The sequence below is a fragment of the Phocoena sinus genome, chromosome 5 (assembly GCF_008692025.1).
Source record: "Phocoena sinus isolate mPhoSin1 chromosome 5, mPhoSin1.pri, whole genome shotgun sequence".
NCBI lineage: Eukaryota > Metazoa > Chordata > Mammalia > Artiodactyla > Phocoenidae > Phocoena > Phocoena sinus.
The window spans coordinates 92,758,425-92,780,279 of NC_045767.1; the positions used below are offsets into that span (position 1 = coordinate 92,758,425).

Consider the following 21,855-nt stretch of genomic DNA (forward strand, 5'->3'; position numbering starts at 1 on the left):
TTGAAGTTCTTTCTTCACAATGATTTCTATTTAAAGAAGTAGGCTTTCTTAAAGGCAAGACAGCAAGAGTTGGGGCATTATGTATATCATCTGCCTCCTGGCTTCAGGAATAATTTGAGCAGTCCACTAAGGGGCACAGACTTTTGAAAGAAGTATCTTCACATGTCTTGAAAGGGGAGATGGCTGTGTGTTGCAGAGCACCCGTGAATACTGCACCACGCCCCTGCCTAATCCCAGCGCTGCCACGCCATCCTGAGATGGCGTCTGCCGTCAGAGAACCATGTGATTATTACTGGACCAGCTCAGACCGTGTGGAGTTTTCCTAAACTTGACCCCACGTAGTAAACACTTCAGGCTAATGTTACAAGGATAAGGAAAAATGTGTCAGGAGTAAGAATCATACTTCCAGAAATCATGGAATACCAAAGATCTTCAGAAAGAAATCTCTGCAAAATCAGTGATAGTTTGCCAAAGTTCAGTCACTCAGGCTGGCTTGGAGCAGAGAAGACACAAGAAGGCCTCAAAGCTGCACAGTCCAGCCTGGAGCCCAGACGGACACCTTCCTAGCATAGCTATCGTTTTTTGGGGTTTTGTTTGTTTGTCTGTCTGTCTTTGCCTGGATTGCTTCTGGAGCCTCCTAAACTGGTCTCTGCGCCTCCAGTTGGATGCTGCCTCTGCAGGCCATCCTCCATATTCACTGCAATAAGCTTTCTGAAATGCAGATAGGAGCCAAAGAGATTGCAGTTGCCTACTGTTTGGAGCCCTTAGCCATGTGGATAAGACTCTTTGTGCTCTACCACTATCTAGTTTAGTTCCCTTCAAGTATACTTTAGAACCATACCAAGATATTTGCCATCATGGCACATATCCTGCTTTTTCATTTCTCACTTTGCTTTTGCATGTGTTCTTTCCTCTGCCCTTTTGTCAGCCCTCACATTAAAGGCTATCTCCATGTATTGAGAGCTCTAACAGTGGAGCAGTCATGAAGCACAAAACATATTTGTCCTTATTTGAAGTTTTATTCAAGTGTAGTTTACACTTCTAGCACATTGGAAAGGAGAGAATAATCATCCAAGGTTACTACAAAAGGTAAAAGTAACAGCTCACATTTTAGAGTCTTAAGTTACTACTTTGAAATTATGCTGAGAGCAGATCAAACCCTTGTCTGAAAGTTTTGGGGTTTTTTTGCGGCCAGGTAAGGGCCTCATAACGTTCATCAGAACCAAAATCTTTACTGTTACAGCAAAATGTATTAATACATTCAATGAATATTTACTGAGTGTATAAATGTGCTGAGTACTGCTTGTAGGCACTGGGGATATGAATGAGACAAAGTCCCTTCCTCATATAACTTACGTTCTGGAGGAGAAAACAGTAAACAAGTACATAAGACAATGTCAAGTGCTTTGTAGCTTCTGGAACGGAGCTTGCATTAACCAGAAGGGCGATTAGATCTGATTTGTATTCATAGATTACTTTCTCCGCTAGGTCGAGAATTGTCTATGGGGAGGAGGCCAAGAAAGAAAGCCAGGGGACTAGGTAGGAAGCTATTGGCCCCATCTAAGCAAAAGCAGGTGTAGTTCAGACTACACTGTGGGGGTGGAGGTGTCTAAAGTGTAGGATTTGGGATACATTTTACAGGTAGAGCTGAGAGGGTTCGTTGATGAATTGCATGTGTCTGGGGAGTAGAGGAGCAAGACAAGAATTAACTCCTGGGGGACGGCGGGCGGAACAGGTTTGGGGTGAGATCTAGAGTTGTGTGTTAGGCTTGCTAAATCTGAGACCCAAGTCGATAGATTTATACTAATAGATAGATGTTCAGTAGGCAGTTTGGAGCTCATTTGTGTTGGAAAAAATAGTATAGAGATGGAATTTAAGTCCGCCCAGTAGGGTAAGTTCTTATGGGGAGTGAGTGTAGAGAAGGCAGCCAAGAACTGAGCCTTTGGGCAATTCAGCCTTCAGTGGTGGGGATGGATCTTAAGAAATATTAAATGAGTAACGAAATAATCTTACTCCAGAGCAAATTTGAGCCTTGGAATTAAGGGCAAAACTGAGCAAGCTCTGACCTTTAAACTGATTTCCTACTGCAATTTTGGAAAATAAAAACTTAATTCTTTTCAAACAGCTTTAATGAAACACATTATTCTATTAACATAGACTAGTACTTTACTAGTGAACCTAATTAAACTGTGGGGTTTTTTGTTTGGTTGGTTTTTGTTTTTGTTTGTTTGTTTTGAGGAATCTGCCCTGCTAACCAAATAGAAGATATTTATCTAAAGAAAATATCTGTTTACAATTACATTATATCCTTTGAAAGGTTTTATTTTAATGCAGGTTATTTTATCAAATTGTACCTTTTGTGGGTTAGTGACTTGCTTCCCTTCCAGAAACTCTAAAGTTATTCTTGCAGTTTTTCTATGTCTACAACTGAGAAACTTTAGGATTTTCTATAACCTTTCAAAATGAAAATTAAAATGTTTCCAGAGAGGGCTTCCCCGGTGGTGCAGTGGTTGAGAGTCCACCTGCCGATGCAGGGGACACGGGTTCGTGCCCCGGTCCAGGAAGATCCCACATGCCGCGGAGTGGCTGTGCCCGTGAGGCATGGCCGCTGAGTCTGCGCGTCCGGAGCCTGTGCTCTGCAACAGGAGAGGCCGCAACAGTGAGAGGCCCACGTACAGAAAAAAAAAAGTTTCCAGAGAGAAAAACATTAAGGTATGACACATATCTATCTTAAATGTGGTTTCCCTTCCTGCGGATTGACCCATTTTGTCTAGACATAGGTTTTCCCATATTCATTCTAAGCAACCGTGACTAGTTGTTTTAGTTTGAAAAAGCTTAAACATTGACCTTGCTACAGTTATATGTTACTCTTGATTTTGCTCCTTACAAAAACGTGAGACCACTTTGTAATTATGTTTTTCTACCGTGAGAACGTAAACAAGTGAGTCCCAGTATCTACTTTGCTAGTCTTTTTTCAGCTCTGGCTTTTAATTCTAGATTTATTTAAATAAGTGTATTCTCTGAATCTAGTAGGATATCTAAAAGGGTAAAACCATTTTGTGACCCTTAACAAGTTCTGTCACTTCTCTGTGACATTTCATGCCAGTACCCTGTGAAATAACATGTTGCCTAGTATCAGGGAGAAGGTGAGATGCAAACTAGTTGCTGTGGTGGATATGGAGTGGAACTTTCTGATTCTTTTTTACCCTCATGTTCTAGACCCAAAATGAGGTTGCATAAGTAAAGCCTGTAAAACAAAAATTGTAGGCAACTGTTTTGCAGCAAAAATGGTCAGCCTGTTTAAAGGCAGGATGAGCAGAATAAAAGCTTAAGTATTACCTAGGTTTCTATACTGCACTACAAATTACCACAAATTTAGTGGCTTAAAATAACACACATTTATTATCTCCCTAGTCTTTGGGTCAGGAGTCAGGGCACAGCTTAACTAGGTCCTCTGCTTTTGGTCCCAAGGCCGCAATAAGGTGGCAGCCAGGCTGTATTCTTATCTGCAGGCTCAACTGGAGGAGAATCAGCTTCCAACACTCATTCAGGTTGTTGGTAGAATTCATTTCCTTACAGCTGTATAACTGAGGGCTTCAGTTTCTTACTGGCAGTTGGCGGAAGTCTGCCCTCAGCAACTAATGGTCACCCCTAGTTCCTTGCCTCATGGGCTCCCTCAACATGCTTGCTGACTTCATCAAGCCAGCAAGGGAAAGCTCTAGCCCCAGTCAGCCAGCAAGACTGTGTTTTATACATAGTAATATAGGGACTTCCCTGGTGGCTCAGTGGTCAAGAATTCGCCTGCCAATTCAGGGGACATGGTTCGATCCCTGGTCCAGGAAGATCCCACATGCTGCATCACAACTAATCCTGCAAGCCACAACTACTGAAGCCCACGCGCCTAGAGCCCGTGCTCTGCAACAAGAGAAGCCACTGCAGTGAGAAGCCCGGGCACCACAACGAAGAGTAGCCCCTGCTCGCCACACCTAGAGAAAGCCACACACAGCAACGAAGACCCAGTGCAGCCAAAAATAAATAAAATTAAAGTAATATAATCACAGGCGTGACATTCATCACCATGCTGTAGTCAATTGGTTAGAAACAAATCAGGTCCTGCCCACTCTTGGGAGGGGATTACACAGAGGCATGAATACCAGGAAGTGGAGATCATGGGATGCTGCATACTTTTGTTTTCTTGAACCATATTTCTTTTTCTTTTTTTTTTAATTTTGGCTGTGTTGGGTCTTTGTTGCTGTGCATGGGCTTTCTCTAGTTGCGGCGAGCAGGGGCTACTCTTCATTGTGGTGCCCGGCCTTCTTGTTGCGGTGGCTTCTCTTGTCGTGGAGCACAGGCTCTAGGGCACATGGGCTTCAGTAGTTGTGGTGCATGGACTCAGTAGTTGTGGCACATGGGCTTAGTTGCTCTGCAGCATGTGGGATCTTCCCGGACAAGGGATCAAAACCCGTGTCCCCTGCATTGGCAGGCGGATTCTTAACCACTGTGCCACCAGAGAAGTCTCCCAAGGATACTTCTTGTTCATGTTCGTGTCCTTAGCATGTCCTCTGTACTCTGCTCCAAATCGTCATTCCAAGACCAACACTGAAGAAGCAGGTTCTTCCTCGGACAGGCAGGTCTCTTGGCAAAGGGAAAAGAGAGGTGGCAGAACCTCACGGTGGCGCTTAGAAGTGGCATCACTTTCATTCACATTTCAATGACCAAAGCAAGTCATGGCCAAACTAATGTCAGTGCAGAGTATAACCCTTCAGTGGGAACAGGCCTGAGAGGGAGGGGCGGTGAATCACATGTGAAAGTATAACCAGTAAATGTTAGTGTCCTTCACCTCCATCTTTTCCCTTACTGATCCTGCTGGAGAAGATGGTTGTAGAGCATGAAGAGGCAGTGTAAGACGTGGTCAGTGGTTAGGAGTCTAGATTCTGGAGATAGACTGCCTGAGTTTGAATCCTGACTCTGCCACTTTCCAGCTGCATGGCCTTGAGCAAGTTATTTAACCTCTCTACGCCTCAATTTCCTCTTCCGTGAAACGAGACTAATAATAGTATCTATGTCATAGAGCTGTGGATTAAATTAGTTATGTATGTAAAGTATATAGAACAGTGCCTGGCACGTGGTAGGCCCTGTATAATTGTCAACTGTTGTTGCTGCTGCTGTTATTGTTAGTATTGAAGGAAACCTGGCTTGAAGTCAAAGGACTGGATTTAAAATCTCAGCTTATTCTAGGTCACTAGACTCAAGTGACTTGAGGTCACTTATCCTATTACTGACCTTCAGCAAGTACCTTAATCTCTGAGTACTGATTATTTCTTCATCTGTAAAATTGGAATAACATTCATTTCTAGAGAGGCTGTGTAGAATAGCAGTCCCCAAATTTTTGGCACCAGGGACCGGTTTCAGGGAAGACAGTTTTTCCACAGATGGGGGCAGCAGTGGGGGGAAGGTTCAGGCGGTGATGCGAGCGATGGGGAGCAATGGGGAGCGGCTGATGGAGCTTCCCTCGCTCACCTGCCGATCACCCTCTTCTGTGTGGCCCGGTTTCTGACGGGCCACGGACCAGTACCGGTCCATGGCAAATGGGTTGGGGATCCCTGGTGTAGAACAGTGAGTAAAAGCATGGACTCTAGAGCTGGGTTACTTGGGGTCAGATTCCAACTACACCACTTTTAAGCTGTGTGACTGTGGGCAAATTACTTAACCCCTGTGTGCCTCAATTTCATTACCTGTAAAATGAGATAGTAGTCATACCTTATGTTCATAGGCATATTATGGGGATTAAGTGAATTACTAAGAGTTAATATATGTAAAGGTGTGAGAACAATGCTTGTAAATGCTCAAGAACTGGTGGCACATATCTAAAGTGCTTAATAAGTTTTAACTAGTATTCTTTTCTTACAGAATTTTGAGGATTGACTGTATGAATAGGCATGAGGGACTTCCCTGGTGGTGCAGTGGTTAGGACCCTGCACTCCCAATGCAGGGGGCCTGGGTTCGAACCCTGGTCAGGGAACTACATCCCGCAGGCATGCTGCAACTAAGACCTGGCACAGCCAAATAAATAAGTACTTATTTTAAAAAATAGGCATGTAAAGGTGTTTTATAGAAAGTACTAGTCAAATGTGAAGACTTAGAAATCTGCAATATAGTCTTCTGTGGCTTTTCTTTTGGAAGTCTCTTCAGCTCAGAGCAACCCCCTTAACTGCCTCCTTTAGCTGGGGATGGACCCTAGCTGCTATGTTTGTAGCTTGTGAATTGTAGATACAAAAGCTGACACTTGGTCTTGCTTCCAGTATAACTGAGCACTTTACGTATCAAATTCGGGACAAAGCTTTGCACCCTGAGATAAACCAAAAAAATTGGAGTCATTCTGACTGGTTCTGATCTCCAATAGCGTTAACTATTTCCTGTAAACCTGGACTCCCTAGCCAAAATAATTTTGTCCCTGATTTTTGCCATGCTGCTGTCTAAAGATACATCATGACCTTTGTGAAACTGATAGTCATGTGGGAAAGTTGCTGTTTTCCCACCATGAGCAGACAAGTGTAACTGTCATAACCTTTGTAGTTTGAGTTTCTTTTCCTTTAAATACTTGTGTGGGTTTTTTGGTTTTCGTTTTTGTTTTCATCTGGGAAGGCTGTTCCCTTGTACTGTTTGCAATTAAACTTTATCTTTTCTAAATGTTCCTGTCTTGACTATAGTAGTTGAGTGGACTAGGGGTTGCACCCCTGACCCAAGATGGGCCAGATTCTCTGCTCCAGGAATTGATATTTGTATTCTCTTCCAGCTTCTTAAACCAGGAAGATGTGAACTGGAGGGCTGTGGAGTAGCCGTCCACACCAGATATGGAACAGAGAGGTGGAGAAAGTTCACTGCAGAGAGGAATGAAGCAGAAGCAAGGTGGGGTGGGAATGAGACAGGGCTTGAAGGACAGTCCTAACAGCCAATATGCCAGTAGCCTCCATCCTATCACACTGTTTTATTCACTTCGTAACACCAATCACTGTCTACGAATGTTTGTGTCTCTACACCTCCAAGAATGAAAGTAAGCCCCGAGAGGGCAGGAAAATTGTCTTGTTCATATCTGAATCCCAGTGCCTAGATCAATGCTTGGCATATAGAGGGCAGTCCATAAATACTGACTAGATAAATGAATTCTATTTACTTTTTCGTATTCAAATTAGAAATATGAGAACTTCTGTCCCATTGTTTCAAAGATGTCAATATCTGCTTTGAGTACTTACAAATTTAACAGAATTAGGGACATTGACCAAATAATAATTGCATGTAATTAATTTTGAAGCCTGAGACTTCAAAAATTATAAAGAACTTGCATTCCATGGAGTGGGTTGCATTCTAGCATCCCTTCAAGAAGGCAAAGTTCATGGGTCATCATGTAGAATGGTCTGGGATGATTTCTCCCAGCCATCCCTGGGGTTTTAATGATGAGCCTTTAAGAAAATGAGAGAGGGCAGCCGTCTTGTTCCTGTCTTCACTATGAAATCTAGGGGCATAGGCATATAATTGCTTGGTTTTATGTGTGACTTACATAGAACATTCATTATCCCTTCAAAAGGCCTTTTTCTTACAAAATGTTTAAGGGAATGCCCTTTATAAGTAGCTAATTAACATGGGCATTTTGTGCAATTAATAGTAATGGACTAAAATTTTTCATATATTATCCACCAGTGCTTATTCATGATAACTCTGTTTTGATCATAATGAGTGTTTTTCTCTGGTTAGGTATTTTATCTTTGTTAACACAGAGATAAGTAATTTCCCACCTTAGTTAAGGAGTAATATGGATCTGTATGGTTCATTTATGTTTCTTTTCCACTAACTTTACCTTCCTGAGTCAAAATTTCTCTATGGGGTAAAATGTCATTTAATAAACTTAAGCACTCCTTGATTTTTTAAACCAAAAATGTTTATTATGTCCAGTTTGTTCTCAGCGTTTCCTTCTTTTTGAGTTTTTAACTTTTCTCTCCTGTGTGTGTGTGTGTGTGTGTGTGTGTCTGTTTGTGTTGCATGTGTGTGTGTCTGTTTGTGTTGCATGTGTGGTGTGTTGGAAACAGATTAACCATTTGGGAGGGAATAATTGTTTTTTTACAGAACTCACTTTCAAATTATGTAGCAGAACCTTTTATTATTATTATCAACTTTTATTAGAGTATAGTTGCTTTACAATGTTGTGTTAGTTTCTGCTGTACAGCAAAGTGAATCAGTTATACATATACATATATCCCCTCTTTTTTAGATTTCCTTCCCATTTAGGTCACCACAGAGCACTGAGTAGAGTTCCCTGAGCTATACAGTAGGTTCTTATTAGTTATCTATTTTATATATAGTAGTATATATATGTCGATCCCAATCTCCCAATTCATCCATCCCACCCTCCCTTACCCTCCTTGGTAACTGTAAGTTTGTTTTCTACATCTGTGACTCTATTTCTGCTTTGCAAATAAGTTCATCTGTACCATTTTTCTAGATTCCTATGTGGCAGAACCTTTGACGATATTTTACCTTTGACAATATTTTAAGCCCTTCTGACCCGTATTTAGCTTTACAGAGGGTCTGCCGATAATGACGCCTCCAGAAGGAACAGAGCATGGGACACCACAGCTTGTTCCTGTCTTCACTACAAAACCAACAGATCTGCTCAACTGTATTTACGTTTTTTTGGGCAAAGAAACATTTACTTGAAGTCCTCTTTTAAGAATACCTTTTTGTGCCATGCTCTCCGTACTTTTTCTTCATTCTTTCTGACTTTCATTTGCTTTATGTTAGTGTCATAATGCCTATGCTCTTGTGATAATTGTATATATTTTTTTCTTTTTCTTCTTTTCTTTAAGAAAGGAGGTTACTTTTGTTCAGATTGACTTGAAAGCATTCTCAGAAGTGATCTGTGGGAACTTGGATGAAAAGAGACCCATTGTTGGTCACTGTTTTTGAAAGTTTTCTTACTATCTATTAATTACCTAACAATTGAGTCCTCCTGCAACAAATCTGATTTTTTTTAACATCTTTATTGGAGTGTAATTGCTTTACAATGGTGTGTTCGTTTCTGCTTTATAACAAAGTGAGTCAGCTCTACATATACATATATCCCCATATCTCCTCCCTCTTGTGTCTCCCTCCCACCCTCCCTATCCCACCCCTCTAGGTGGTCACAAAGCACTGAGCTGATCTCCCTGTGCTATGCAGCTGCTTCCCACTAGCTATTTTACAGCAAATCTGATTCTTTATCATTCTTTGCATTTAAAAAAAAAAACTTTGAAAGTTTTGGGCTTTGGTCTCTATTTTCTATCTTTCCTATTTTGTTTAATTGAAATCACCCAAACTGATAAAATATAATCAAATTGTGAGAGAATTATAAGTCTGCATGAATTAAAAATTGTATTCATTGTCCAAAGGACATTAGAACAGAGAATGACCTTGGAGGACTGTTGTATTTTAGAAGTCTGTACACTGAAATCTATCCCTGTTATTAAAGAATTACAGATGGGGAAGATTTATCTATTAAGCATTTATTACTGCATCAGCCTCACCAATTATCTATTGACTATGTCTCAATGATGGTAAATTTTTTAAAGGCTTGAAATAGAAATGTTTCCTGTTGGGCACAAGCACGGAAGCTGAATCTACTGTTAATGGCCTGCTTATCCAATTGCCTTTAATGGAGATAAAATAACCATTAGGATCTATTCCAAGCCCTGGTGTATTAGATGAAAATTTTGCAATTAGTTCAACAGCAGCTTTTGGTTTTGAAGTCCCTGCAGCTATTAAGTTTGACTTTAAGCAGTTGATTACTTTCTGCAGTGGTAGATTAGATTATTTCTGTGTGTTTCTTATAACCACATGAAATTTCTGTTGTTTTTACTTTTTAGCAGATCTTCATATATTCAAGGTCTTTTTGATGACGTTCCTGAGCCAGAATTGGCTAGTAGGTTGCACCTTGTATGGCAGCTTGGTCTACTGGGTTGAGATCGTGAGACCACATTTTGCTCAGTGGGAAAAGGTACCCTGCTTGATTAGTGATGTCAGCCATGGAAGGAGAATGGATATTAGTGATGGGCTGTGCATCTGGTATCAAGTAAGCACAGTTAAGCCTTTAGACAACCTTTGAAAGGCACTGAGTTACCGTCACTGTGTGGAGGAGGAAAATTTTTCCTCTACTCTCTTAGGTTTGTTTCATGAATGAGGTCTGAACTCAACTGACAAAAGACAGAGTTAACAGGAGAGAAGGAATACAAATTTATTAGTTTTTTATGTGCACAGGAGTTCACAGAAAAGTTAAAGAAGTGTCTAGACTTGGGGACATATATTACCATTTTAACAAAGGAAAGGGGATTTGAGGTTCAAAGGACAATAAATTGTAGAGAAGTGACTAGAAAATGTATTGGAGAGCTAATGGAAGATAAGGGTTATTTTAATAAAGTTTGTTTAGGCAAACTCATCTCAGTGTTGACTCCCAGTCTCTGATGATGAGTGTTCTTTTCTTCCTGGTACAGTGGGGACACACCTTCCTAAAGGGAAATTTATAGCCTGCTTTCAGGCAGATAAAGGGAAGGCAGAGAACTTTCCTGTAGTTTTTTTTTGTTTTTTTTTTTTTTGTGGTATGCGGGCCTCTCACTGTTGTGGCCTCTCCCGTTGCGGAGCACAGGCTCCGGACGCGCAGGCTCAGTGGCCATGGCTCACGGGCCCAGCCGCTCCACGGCATGTGGGATCTTGCCAGACTGGGGCACGAACCCGCGTCCCCTGCATCGGCAGGCGGACCCTCAACCACTGCGCCACCAGGGAAGCCCTTTCCTGTAGCTTTTTCTTCTCAGTTGCCTTCAGCTCAAAATAATCTGTGTGCCAATGTGACATATTTGGGGGTGGCACATCCTGATCCCCTTCAAATGCTAACCTATTTTTCAGAGTGGAAGATTGCAGTGTAGGAAAAAAGTGAAAGTGGTTGTTTTCCCAGCTCCTTAACTTGGATTTTGAAAATGTTTTCTGCTCTCAATCTCCCTTGAAAGTCAGCAAGTCTATAAAGCAAGTGAATTAACTTACATTTCAAAATTTTGTTTCTTACTCCAAGAGCTTTTGTGATGTCTAAGACTCTGAAGTACAAAAACTTATTCCAAATTACAAAAGGGCTGCATTAAATCTTTCAGGTTGCCCTGTATTTGCCCAGCTGCATGTTTTTCTTCCTTTTCTCCTATTTCTTCATCCCATTCTAACACATGCTTTGGTGATAACAGCCCCATCTGTGTATTTCCTTTTACTTTCTTCTGGATTCTTTATTAATACACATGCTTTCCTACATGCAGTACAGTATAGAAAAGTTCCTGTGGTACTTTACATTTGTAAGCACTAGGATTTCTATTTCCACTTTCATTTTTCAACTTTTCTTAATGTGTTATGTCTAGAAATACAATAATATAGTCATTCTGGTGCTGCAAGATTCCCTTGTGTCTGCTGCTTTTTGTCTTTTGATTTAATTTTCATGCCTAGTGGTGTGCTGGAATTGCTCGTTAATTTTTTAGAGATTTTGTGAGCTGGTTTTTAAACATGGCCATTATTTAAAATTGAATTATATAAACTTACAATTAAATAAATTATACTAAAAACAAAGGTAGGGCTTCCCTGGTGGCGCAGTGGTTAAGAATCCGCCTGCCAATGAAGGGGACACGGGTTCGAGCCCTGGTCCGGGAAGATCCCATGCTGCGGGGCCACTAAACCCGTGCGCCACAACTACTGAGCCTTCGCTCTAGACCCCACAAGCCACAACTACTGAAGCCTGCGGGGTTAGAGCCCGGGATCCACAACAAGAGAAGCCACCGCAATGAGAAGCCTGTGCACCACATTGCAGCCAAAAATTAATTAATTAATTGTAAAAAAAAAAAATCAATTAAAAAAATAAAAACATAGGTAATAAGTACTCTAAACTCAATTCAACACTTCCTAATTACTGTACTATTATCTATGCTCTTGAGGATGTTTCTGCTGACTCTTATCTATCTGTATGGAGGAAATACTATCTATGGTGTGCTGCTGTACACCTCTTCACAACTCTGTATTTAGCGATGTCATGACAAAAACCACAGACTGGAGCTTTATCCTCCCAGAGACCCAGTTAAACATTTGCCCTCACACCACTGCTCTAAGCCCGTAAAATGCTACTTGATCATATATTAAGTTTTAATAACCAAATCCTCATTTTGATGTGTTTTTAACATCATTCTTCTTTCTTCCAGTTTCAAGATTTGTGCAACCAGTTCATAGAAAGGTTTCTATCAAGACGTATGCTTTGTCCTTTCAACCTTGTCCAGACTGGATAGTTTTACCGTCTGCAACAGAAGCTGTCTAACAGAAGATCAACTTCTGTTTTATTGAGTAGGTTAGCTTCCTCCTTTGAGTCAGCTCTAAGCTTTTCATTTCATTTGCTGCAGACAAGCACCACTAAAATTTTTGAGTGGATCTCTGTCAGTTGTACCATTATCAAATTGAGTAGTTGCTGCAGCTTTTCAATTCCAGCCGTCTGCATAGGTGGCATAGTTTAGCTTCTGATTCATGCTCACTCCTTTATCATCTCTACCAATTCACTCTCTGAAGATACATTGTCAATGCAGCTGTTTCCACTTGAAGGAGACTCTGATTTAACTGAGAAGAAAACTGGTGTATTTTTATTTTATTCTATTTTTTAAATTTTTATTTATTTTAATTTATTTATTTTTGGCTGTGTTGGGTCTTCATTGCTGAGTACGGGCTTTCTCTAGTTGCGGCGAGCAGGGGCTACTCTTCGTTGCGGTGCGTGGGCCTCTCATTGCAGTGGCTTCTCTTGTTGCAGAGCATGGGCTCTAGCTGCGTGGGCTTCAGTAGTTGTGGCGCACGGGCTTAGTTGCTCCGCAGCATGTGGGATCTTAGCGGCCCAGGTCCCCTGCATTGGCAGGTGGATTCTTAACCACGGTGCCACCAGGGAATTCCCGAAAACTGATGTATTTTTTAAAATTTCCTGCTAAAACAGCTCTTTTCTGAGAATTTTCTTTTAAGAATTTTGCAATTTAGAATTATTCTGTTATCATCTGGGCTTTCTCTTTTACTCTGGTGGCCACAGCTCAAGTGTTGGAGACCAACGACATCGAAATTATCTCAGTAGTCTAAAGAGTACAGTAGGAATTAAAAGCATAAATGACCAACATCAGAATCTTTCCAGGGACTTCCCTGGTGGTCCAGTGGGTAAGACTCCTTGCTCCCAATGCAGGGGGCCCAGGTTCGAGCCCTGGGCTGGGAACCAGATCCCGCATGCATACTGCAACTAAGACCTGGCACAGCCAAAATAAATACATAATAAAATAAATTAAATAAATTTTTAAAAACTACAAAAAGACTAACAAGACTTGATCTATTTTAAAAAAAGAATCCAGATTTGGCAGAGACAATTTGAGAACAGGAGATTCCAATCCCTAGGGTAAGGGACAAAAATGCAAAAATAAAAAGATAGGACAGGGCAACAGATGGCAAATTCCTATGGCTTCCCACTTTTGCCTACAATTGGCTGAAAAAAAATTTTTTTTCAGAGATGGTTTAGAAGTTGTGCTGTTTTATTTTTAGGTAACAGTGAGAAATTGCCTCAAAGTGTACGTGCCAACGTCGCTTTCCTGGTTCTGTGGCACTTCCTGAGAGAAGAACTTCATTTCTACGGGAGTTGGTGATTGAGGTGAATCCTGTAATAAAAGTAGGTTCACAGGGTACATCCCCAGGGGTGATTGACTATGACCAGGAGCTGCTGAGCTTTGAACACTTCCCTTGAAATTTGCTTCCACACGCAGACAGCGGCACAGGCAGATGTGGGTCTGGGCCTTCTCCCAAGAGAAGGGAGCACTGAACACTTCAGCTTACGTATCTCCCCGGGGCTCCTTAGTCGGCGGGGGGAGGGGAGGTGGGGAAGCTGCTGCTGTGAAGTACTCCCTTTGTGGGGAGACCTGGAGTATTCAGAACTTGGGGTGTCGAGGGAAACCTGGCTGACACACCACAGTAGGTCCCCAGGTTCCCAGGTACAGAGGCCTCTCCATTTCCCTCTGATGTCTTGGACTGGGCAGAGGGTGCAAGGACAGGGCCTCTCAGAGCTGTGCTTCCCAACGGGAAGAGACGGGGTGGACGGACTCTGTCGAGGAATGATGGGCACTGGAGAAGCTGGACATGCGCCACCGTGCTGACAGGGGGTCTTATTCCATCTGGTGCTCCAAAAACACTGGAAGGCCACAAAGCTAGCAAGTGTGCTGCCTTCCTGTCGTAAGTATTCTCTGGTCGCTCTTTTAGTGTTTGAATAGGCTGTAAGTAGAAGGACAGAGAGATCAAGTTAGAGAAAGCACTTCCTGGCTGGAGTATACAGATGGCGCCAGGCTAATTGACAGTTTTGGCCTAAAAGAACCCCCCCCCTTTTTTTTTTTTTTTGAGGGAGCAGTGCACATACGACTTCTGTAGGAGATAAAGGGAGCATCTGAGGCTGGGGTGACATGCAATAGGTAAGTGTGGTTGAAGTTGGACTAAACTGGGAAACTGGTTTGGCTTTTGCCTGATTTGCCTACATTTTGAATGCCATCTGTCCTCTGAGATACAGAACTTAGAGAATGGGGAAGCAATTCCTAGGGACAGGTCCATGTCAGTGTCCCCAAGTAGAAAGGTCCTAAAGCATCCTTAGATCGCTGCTGTACCCTGGTCACTGCCACCCACCACCAGAGTCATTTGCATGCTGGTGCTTTGAACAGTTAAGATGGGCTAGATATTTTCTGTCCTTTCATTTTTCTCCCCTTTATTACCAGTGTGTCACAATGATAGGACATCTTCAACAAAGAAATCTTTTTGGCACAAGTGAGCGATACTCCACAAACCCCATGACTCATCAGTGTCCTTTCATTTGGTCTAATATCTTTATATCCTTCTTGTCTCCATTGACCTATTTTTCATCACCAGTTTCCCAATAGAGTAGTAAAGTGCCATGAACAAAAACTACAAATAGGTCAAAGTTTTTCTTGAGCCCAAGTTCTGTTGGTCTTGCTAAGGGAGCCACAGAGCTTTTTAGGCAAGAGTTAGAGCCTACAAACATCCTAGTCATTATGTCCTAAATGATTAAATTTTTGGTTGGTGTCATTGTTATTTTAGGATTTCCTTCAGGATGATATTAGAATTGAAATGGTTAGTTTCAGCTTTATATCTTCTAAACTTAGCCCAGGACCAAATTTTTCTGGTATGACAGAAGAATATTACATGAAAAAGAAAAATCTGTTCTCGCTGAATCCGAAATATTTCTGTTTGGGTTCAGTACACAAGAGGTTTGAAAAATTCAGACACACTCTTATTTTACCAGTCCCTCAAATATTACCAGAGTGCTAAGTTTCAACAATTCAAGTATGGACTTCTCTTGTCAATTATCTAAAACAAAAGTTCCTAACCTGGGAGAAATTCTGCCCTCCAGGGGACACTTGACAATGTCTGGAGACATTGTTGGCTGTCACATATGGAGGATAGGGGGGCTATTGGCGTCTAGAAGGGACAGGTCAGGGATGCTGCTAAACATCCTGCAATGCACAGGGCAACTCGGCAACAAAGAATTATCCAGCCCCAAAAGTCAGTAGTGCCGCTACTGAGAAACCCTGATCCAAAGTAACAATTCTTTTAGGAAACATAAATGCTATTATTGACTTACCAGCATCTGAACTATATAGTAGCTTTTTCTGTACCCAGGACTGCTGTCACTGCTCTCTTCTGGCAAACCAAGCACCCCTTTCTATAAACAGAAAAATGAAGTTGTCTTAGAACCCCTTTTTTCTTTTGGTCTGTTGCTTCCTTTCCAAATGGGTACCTATTACTCAAAATGTGGAGAAGAGCTACTCAAAGTACATATACTAAGTGTGTGGCTCTGGCAAGATACATAATGTCTTGGATAAAATGGGAACCGTGCAGACAGACTCGGGGCAAGTCAAGGGCCAGAAGCGGTCTCTGTCCCCATCCCTCCTTCTCACCGGAGCCCTGGCCTCACATACTCTCTTGCCTTGTGTTTCTGTGTCTGTGCTCTGCAGCCAGAGCCAACCTTGGCCTTCTCATCTCAGCTTCCTCCTCGGCTGGGACCTCAGAGATGGTGCAAGTTGGTCTGTGAGCCCATGTGCAAAATTACCCCTGATACCACCCCACGCCCCCTCAGCCAGACCCCAGAGGCAAGCCAGGTTTCAACTTTGACTTTTATCTTCTCCCCCCAAAAACACACACCTTTTCAGCTATGTGTATGTTGGCTAAAATTCCCTTTTTTTTTTTTTTTCTAACTTCAGAGGATTTCCACTTAGATCTTCACATTAGGCCCTTTGTGACATCCTGTAATGTTCCAAAATGTTTTTAGTCCCTTGGATGAATTAAGTGAATAATAATGCCAAAAGTATCTCATGAAAAAAAATGTATAAATAGAAAGCATCGCTCTGAATATAAAATTATCAAAATCAGTGGTTAAAACAGTATGCTCTCACTTCTGATACCAGCCCTATGAAGAAGGCATACAGGAAGCGCAGATGTCCTTTGTTCCTGAAGCCATAACTGGGCTGCTATGAACTAAGTATTTGTGTCCCCCTACAATTCATATATTGAAACCCTAATTCCCAGTGTGATAGTTTGGAGGTGGGGCCTTTGGAACGTAATTAGGTTGTGAGGTTGGAGTCCTCATGACTGGGCTTGGTGCTTTTATAAGACAAGACACCAGAGAGCTCGCTTCCTCTCTCTCTGCCATGTGCGGATACAAGATGGTCGTCTGCAAATCAAAAAGAGAGGCTTCACCAGGAATGGGTTGGCTGGCACCTTGATCTTGGACTTCCCAGCCTCCAGAACTGGGGGAAATCAGTTCTTATTGTTTGAATCACCCAGTCTATGATATTTTGTACAGCAGCCCAAGCAGACTAAAACACGGACTCAGCAGGAAAGAGCGCCAAGATCAATTAGCGATGTCCATCCTGATTCAGCCAAATGGGCAGCAATGGTATGTATGCTCATCTTTCCCATTAATTCTAAATATATAGTAGACATATATCTATATCTATCTATCTATCTACCTTTTTGGAAAGAACAAGAATTCTTTCTCTTTGGGGGAATCATTCTTGTATCCCCATACCATTGGTCAAGAAATATATGTTGAATAAATCACTTGTACAAATTCTAAAATTCACACATGACCGTGTATTTTACTCTATCTCCCACAGAACGGGTGAGAACCGGGGACAATATTGCCGAGTCTAGATGCCTATGCTGGGTGACCAGCCAGACTGACTTGCTAGGTTAGTCATTTGTTCCCATAAATCAGTCAATAGCAACACACAATTCAAGTTTCCACAAAATGACAAATTATATGTTACAGACTTCTAGGTTGCTCGTGAATAATGGGGACTGTGATGACAAAGCCCAAACTTTCACTCTGAGGTACCCCACCAGCAAAAGAGTGGATGCCGTTCCTCTAGAGGCCTAGTAGGAAAGCCATTGCCTACTGAAATATATGCTGGAGTCTCCCATTTCCTCTTAAATATTTACGTGAATTTTGAACTCTGTGCCACAATACGCTTATTATACTATTTATATGTTTTAAATCACCCGTTAAATTTTTCTCAACAAAAAAAAATCTTCCAGGAAACTACTGGGATCTAGTTCCCTGACCAGGGATTGAACCCAGGCTCCCTGCATTGGGAGCGCAGAGTCTTAACTCACCACACCACCAGGGAAGTCCCTATAATAATGTCCCAGTCTTCAAAGATGTGTCATGTTGAGCTCATGGCTTGGCCCACCTCTGCCCTGCCACCGGGTCCTCTGAAGGAGCACATTGTGATAGATGAGAAGGGTGGGTGTGATACATCACACGCCCTAAATGGACTTTGGTAGGTGTGGCAGGTCGAACCGTGTTCCCTAGAAAGACCTGTACCAGTTCTAACCCTCAGTACTGTGACTGTGACCTTCTTTGGAAATAGGGCCTTTGCAGATATAATTGAGGATCTCCAGATGAGTTCATCCTGGATTTAACCCAATAAGAGAGTTTTAAGACACAGAGAAACAGGGGAGAAGGCCCTGCGAGGATGGAGGCAAAGACTGGAATTATGCTGCCACCAGCCAAGGAACTTCAAGAGCCAATAGAAGCTGGAGGAGGCAAGGAAGGGTTCTCCCTGAAAGCCTTTGGAGAACACATGGCCCTGCTGACACCGTGACTTCTGACTTCTAGACTCTGAGAATAAACTTCTATCGTTTTAAGTCACCAGGTTTGTGCTAATTCGTTACAGCAGCCCTAGGAAATACACGTAAGAACTACAAAAATTACAATTCCAAAGATAATACCGCCAATATCTGAACCCTGCTCTGACCGTGTGTCAGAAGTCCATTTTAACCACTGATCTCAGGCAAAGGGGCAAAGCTACAATGAATCTGAAATCCAGTCTCCAAACAGCTCTGCTAACTACCCTCACAGATGCTTTGCAAAATAGATCTTTATCTTAAGAACATTATAGGTGTTTTTGACCGAATGCAGGCCATAACCAAAAATATACAAATTCGGATGAATCCCAAGAAAAAATTCTTGCCTATAAAAATTGGATTTGTATCTCAAAATACTTTCACCTCATAAGTGGCCTTGGCTGAACATTCGTCCTTGATGCTCACCTACTGCCTATTACCATTTTGTAAAAGTATCTAGTGGTTTATTTAATTGTGAAGATTGTCAGAAGATGTATTTCAATATTTTTAAAAGTATCTTAAAATAACATAAAGGCCTAATGCATCTGGCATTGGCAAATATGACTTGGAAAATCAATTCCGTATATTTTTAGACCATACTACCAGACAATTTGGTCATATCCATCCATGTAATTAGAAGAGCTGGAAAATGGGGCATTCTCTAGCAGTATAAATTGAAAACTTTGAAAATGTTCCACAAAATGCTAGAAAAGGAAAAATCATTTTATACATGGCTGATGGGAGAGAATCGATTAGAAAACAAAACCAAAATAAGCGAGTTTAAGATGCTGAAGGTGATATTAATGTTCTGACTTTGTAAATATTAAAAACATTATTATAGGGACTTCCCTGGTGGCGCAGTGAGCTAAGACTCTGCGCTCCCAATGCAGGGAGGCTGGGTTCAATCCCTGGTCAGGGAACTAGGTCCCACATGCATGCCACAACCAAGAGTTCACATGCGACAACTAAGGAGCCTGCCTGCCGCAACTAAGACCTGGTGCAACCAAATAAGTAAGTAAATAAATATTAAAGAAAAAATAAAGTGCTTCAAAGAAGTGCAGGGAATGCGAGTGTGTCTGGGATGATCTGACTTGACTGGTGTGGGGAAGGAGGGAGGGTCAGGGAAGTGCTGTTTAAACTACACTCCCAGGGATGACTAGCAGTTAAGGGATATTGAGGGAGGAGCAGGGCTGCTCTGGGTGAGGGGTGGAAGGAAAAAATATTTCAGACGAAATAAGCAGCACATTGGAGACTCTGAGTCAGATCTCTGTTGTTCTCCTTTTCCATCTCCCTCTGTACCCATGGGCTCTTCTCTGCGTCTTCAAACAAAAACCTAAACTTAAATATTTTTTTAGGTAGAATGTGTTGTGGAGTTATTCTTGAGCAGAAGGACCTTCCCCTTATCCAATTTAGTCTCTCTCTCTCTCTCCCTGCCTTGGAGTCAGTAACTTAAACATTGCTTCTGAACATGTATTGATTCCTAAGTTACCCTTAGTCACCTTCATTTTAGCATAAATGAATTTAGATCCTTTCTTGAAAGAGGGAATGGATATAAAAGGGTATAAGAATGGGGAAAAAAATTTGACATAATCTATCTTATCTCCAGAGTATAGGAAACCTAGATGTCATGTGCCTTTGTGTTCCTATAGGTAAATCTAGATACCCTGGAAGGGGAAGAAGTGGGAACACACCAGTGACTACTCACCATCTGAGATGTGAGAACTCCATGGAGAAAGACGAGAAGACTCACACGCTACGCCATGCTGAGGTGCTGAAAGCACAAGTGAAACTTTTTTATTTATATAAATAAACATGTGCATACGTATACATAGATGATGTCTTGATCATTCAACCTTTATTTATTAAACACCCACTGTGTACCATGGGAGGTAGAGCACAGAGGTGCTGGAGCAGGTGGGACTTGAAATACTGACTTTGACACTTGCTAGCTGTGTGACCTGGGGCAAATTATTTAACCTCTTCATGCCTCATTTTCCTCATCTATAAAATGGAGATAATATTAAAAGCTATTTCACGCTTCCTTGATAGCACAGTGGTTAAGAATCCGCCTGCCAATGCAGGGGACACGGGGTTGAGGCCTGGTCCGGGAAGATCCCACATGCTGCGGAGCGGCGAAGCCCGTGCACCACAACTACTGAGCCTGCGCTCTAGAGCCCGTGAGCCACAACTACTGAGCTTGCGCACCACAACTACTGAAGCCCACGCACCTAGAGCACCTGCTCGGGAACAAGAGAAGCCACCACAAGGAGAAGCCCGCGCACCGCAACGAAGAGTAGCCCACGCTTGCCTCAACTGGAGAAAGCCCGCGCACAGCAGTGAAGACTCAACGCAGCCAAAAATAAAATACATAAATTGAAAGTAAATAAATAAAAGCTATTTCAAGGGTGATTATGAAATGTGAATGAGGACATGCACTTAAAAGTGCAGTTATGAATCACTTAAAATAGTGCATGGAACATGGCAGCCCTCTATATGTTTTAATCTTTTATTATTACCATCATGCTCTGAGGTGAGCACAAATAGAGAAGAATTCATAGTCTATTTAAGAGATCAAATAAAAAGAGTGGATTTCTGCCTGCACTGCTTACTGCTTCATCCCTTGCTCACAGTGATTACTCATTAAATATTTGCTGAGAGGATCCATAAACCGGATGCAACTCGGGGTGAGTTTGGCCTGAACAGTGCCTCGCACAGCTGTCTAGGTCAGAAGATGGACATTTCAAGAGCAAAAAATATCTAAAGCAGAAGTACTTGACGGTCGTATGTGTCCTAGAAAATCAGGCTCTGGTTAAGCACGTGACACCACCAAGATCCTGGCTGCTTCTTGACCGGTATCACCCCAACCCCATGGTAGGTGGTCAATATTCTTCAGCCACAGAGGCCCTTGAGGTATTTTCTAGGGATCCTGACTCCACAGGGTGGTGGGTGACCCTGTAGGCTTCTCCAGGAGCCACTGGAGACCCACCGAGCCCTGTGAGTCAGTGAGCCTGGTTCCCCGAGGGCAAAGAAAACAGGGGACAGCTCCCCAGCTGGACTTGTCTTTCTCCTGGACTTAGTTCCTGGTGTCGGGGAGACGCTGCAAGTCACACCTTTGGAGGCAGGGACCATCTGAAGAGCTCTGATGTGAATATTTGTTGACTATTGAAGGGTAGCAGAATATGCCACCCCAAATTATGCCTCTTGGCATCTGAGTTATTTTGAGCTTAAGGCCACTGAGACCCAGTAGATGCAGGAAAAGTTCTAAAAACGGGATAAGTTTTCCTTTTGTAAAGATTTCCACTTGTGAACGATGTCTCCCTCTCTACCAGGAAGAGGAGGGCTCTTAACAACTCTTACCAATGGAGAGGGTATGACTTAAATCTGCATAACAAGCCTTCCTAAACTGCCCTTGTTACTGTGCTTTCTCTGATCACCTTCCCATGACTGGTCTCCCACACCCAGAAACCCCAAACCCCTTTCCTCTGTTTTAGCCTAAGATAAGCTATGAGCCCAAACTCTAACCCCCTCTTTGGGTTACTCATCGCTAGGTGCTCCCTTGTGTACATGCATGATGCACATGTTAATAAACTTCCGTTTTTCTCTTGT

General features: G+C 42.2%; 2 long non-coding RNA genes across 2 annotated transcripts; both read left to right on the forward strand.

Annotated features, from left to right (window-relative positions):
• Positions 1 to 13,411: 13,411 nt before the first annotated feature.
• Positions 13,412 to 17,664, forward strand: LOC116753828. The gene is made up of 4 exons (XR_004349883.1): positions 13,412 to 13,732; positions 14,455 to 14,522; positions 16,925 to 17,017; positions 17,238 to 17,664. It is a non-coding gene; the product is annotated as an uncharacterized LOC116753828 (long non-coding RNA).
• A 72-nt stretch (positions 17,665 to 17,736) lies between these two features.
• LOC116753829 lies at positions 17,737 to 20,076 on the forward strand. Its single transcript, XR_004349884.1, has 2 exons — positions 17,737 to 18,278; positions 19,899 to 20,076. It is a non-coding gene; the product is annotated as an uncharacterized LOC116753829 (long non-coding RNA).
• The last annotated feature ends 1,779 nt before the right edge of the window (positions 20,077 to 21,855 follow it).